The 3208-nt window shown below is 49.4% G+C and overlaps 1 pseudogene; it reads right to left on the bottom strand.

Moving 5' to 3' along the window:
* Window positions 1-2588: 2588 nt before the first annotated feature.
* LOC142586454 (U2 spliceosomal RNA) lies at window positions 2589-2765 on the bottom strand (annotated as a pseudogene).
* Window positions 2766-3208: the final 443 nt, after the last annotated feature.

The raw sequence follows: 3208 nt of genomic DNA, 5'->3' as shown, positions 1-3208 counted from the left end.
CATATTACTAGAATGCCCCGCGTATCGCGACGAGAGACAACATGATTTGCCACGAACCGTTAACGTTACCGAGCATCTTAGGTCCAATGCCCGGCCCTTCAATACCGCGATGGGTTTTGGATTTAGTGTTGAAATACCTGACAGAAATTGGTCTAATAGGAAAGCTTTAAAAATTGCACACTTCCTATACAAAAGCCTAAATTTACCCGCCGTGTCACCTGTAAATATTAGTATTAGGTCTACTCGGACATTTTATACTTTTATCCTCTTTTTTCCCTCTCTCTTCTGGAATCTTTTAATCCCATTCGCCATCCCTATACAGAGTAGCATGCCTGCGGTTATATACGCGCCGGAAAAATCCTCTGTCTTTCTAATAAAGAGCTCTCTCTCTCTCTCTATCTCAGCACAAGTGAATATGCAGTGAGCATATTCACTTGCGAGCTCACTGTGAATATTCACATATTGACAGTTAGCATATATAGGGAGCCAACGCCAGGATGTTGGCAGCGGGCGAGCGATGTCATGCTGAATGTGATCGAAACGGGCGTCAGGTGGAAGAAGGGAGAGAATTGGTGACTTAGCGTGTAGAATATCATTGGGACATCGACGGCAAGACATTTGCAAGGCCAGAGACGTACTTCAGAGTTCACACTCGGCCACACAAAGAGGGTCGTAATTACACACGGGGCGGCACGAAGACTTCCCATAAGTCGGCACATAAGACGTTCGGCGTGTACCTTGTGAAATACTTGATGGCGGAGACGGAATGGCATAAATACGCGTGTTCGAACCCTTGACATGTCGCAAATGATAGTCCCTGAAGAAAGGGGCACGTAGGACATCGCTAATGACGCAGCAGGCGACCGGAGGTTCCGAAACTCGATGTCTCGATCCAGCCTCATGGCAATTTCTTCGAAATCAACTGTGGCAGTGGATATTCCTCTGATGCGAAAAAAAGCATCTTCGGCTGCATTGACTGGGCCATCAATGCATCGTTTGTCCTCCGTGAACTCGACGATGAAATTGAGGTGCGGTATCTCTCGCACTGTATAGATATTCTGATTGCCGCGAAAAGCCAACGTCAAAGGCTTGTGATCCAGGAGGACGTGAAAGCTTGTTCTTTCCAGCGGGTGTCAGAAATGCCGAAACCCCAAGTATACCGCAAGCAGCACGCGACCTAACGTGCTGTAGCGCGTTCCTGCATGTTTAAGCTTCGGGTAGAAAATCCGGAGTGGGCTACAGGAGGTGGAACTGTTATAAACGGCACCGACCTCCACAACAAAAGCATCGAGGATAAAACGCATTGGTGTAACGTGTAGGGGGTGTACGCCAGGGTGGCAGCTGTCAATGCATTTGTGGCAGCTTGGAAGGAATCTTCAGCGTCGGACGTCCAGAACAGTGGAGCGGACGGAACTTTGGTGGTCGTGAGAAGCTCGGTCAGTGGTATTATATTTCGGGCGATGCTGAGAAGAAAACGGTGGTGAATGTCCAACAGGCCACGGAACTCACGGTGCTTGCGCAGTGACGTTAGGCCAGGGAACTCGAGCGAGGCTTGAAGTTGCTTTTCCGATGCCTGATTCCCTCAAGAGTCACGCGGTATCTGACGAACTCAATGAGTCGATATCAAAGACACACTTTGCGGGCTTGCTGAGACAGCCGTGTTTCTGGAGCCGAGAAAATAACAGGCGCAAGTTGTTATTATTCTGCTGGGAGCAAATACTAGCCACCAGGACGTAATCGAGGTATGCATGGACGAGGGAGTCCCTGAGTGTTCGCGTTAATAAAGCTATGAAACATTTGAGAAGCATTTCTTATCCCGAATAGTATGCGGACGTACTAAACAAGCCCGAATGGTGCCGCAGTTGCATGGTTTCGGATACGTGCCGCATCGGCAGAGATTTGATGGTTGCATTCTAATAAATTCAGCTTCCTGAATACCCCATTTGCCATAGGTTCACGGCAAAATCATGAATGTGAGGCAGTGGAAAATCATCAGGAACGGCGCTCGCATGGAGCGCATGGTAGTCGACGCGCAGGCGCCAATCCCCTGGGCCACGCTTTCGAAAGATGTGACGAGCTGAAATCCAACTTATCGGCGTAGGACGGATGATGCCCAGTTACAGTATGTGGTCAAATTATCTCCTTGCGACGACAAGGTGGTCACCAGAGAGGCGTCATAGGGGGGGGGGGGGGCGTGTCCTAGGCTGCGTACACGTCTTGGAGCTCTTCAACCACCCCACCTCGGACGCTGCGACCAAATGCGCCGAAGGTTGAAGGTAGCCTCCACCTGATTACACCAGGCTGCAGAATTTTGTGGCCAAAATGACGGCATGTGAATCTGGGGTGGTCGTTATTCTCGTCGTGGCTTTGCCCAAGACGTCGTGCTCGCCGTACAATTACATCCGGGTCACCACGTTATAGGGACCAAGATAAGCTCTATTCCAACAATGTTTGAGTCAGCGACCGAAAACCCTCAGTACCGTTGGCAGCGACGGCAGCAGCAGAAATTTTTTTTTATTCTTCTTGCCTTTTTTGCGACAAAGCTGTTTACAGCTACGGATTCATAGATTTTTCTTTTGCGTGTGCAGGAACTGGGGGCTGATCCCAGTAGCGCAATAATGGTCCGGCCCGCCGCGGAAGTAAAGCAGGCTTTAAACACTCCGTCAACTTGCTAAAATAAGTTGGGTATCTTGGACCTAAATAAAACCCGTACGAGATATTACGCTGATAATAACAGATACTATGCTTTGACCCGCGTCGGCCATGTCCAAGTTCGTAGCGCCCTCTCAGTCGGCGTTGCAAGCGCTTGTGCATCCACATTCCTTTCCTTCCGCTCTCCCGTGGTGGTGGTCCGTCGACACGTCATGCGTGTCTTGTTTCCATCGGCTCCCCGAGAATGTACATAAATATCACGGTACACTAGTTTTGTTTCTGTGTAACCTCTTTGTCATGCAACAGCTTCACTGGTCATCCGCCTTCAAGAGTGGAGTGGCTCATGATTTTTTTCTAGCGTCGCAGCTCACTGCTCGAGGTTCGAGACTCACGCGCTGGAGTGTGCCATATATAAAAGGCGGCCGAGCAACATGAAGATCATCATCATAATCATCATAATCAGACTGGTTAAGTCCACTGCAGGGCAAATGCCTCTCCTATACTTCTCCAACAAATTGTGGCCATGCCGTCCCTGCAAACTTCTTAATCTCATCCG

The sequence above is a fragment of the Dermacentor variabilis genome, chromosome 6 (genome assembly GCF_050947875.1).
Source record: "Dermacentor variabilis isolate Ectoservices chromosome 6, ASM5094787v1, whole genome shotgun sequence".
In the NCBI taxonomy this organism is placed as follows: domain Eukaryota; kingdom Metazoa; phylum Arthropoda; class Arachnida; order Ixodida; family Ixodidae; genus Dermacentor; species Dermacentor variabilis.
The sequence above is the reverse complement of the archived record's forward strand: the minus strand, read 5'-3'. Positions and strand labels throughout refer to the sequence as shown.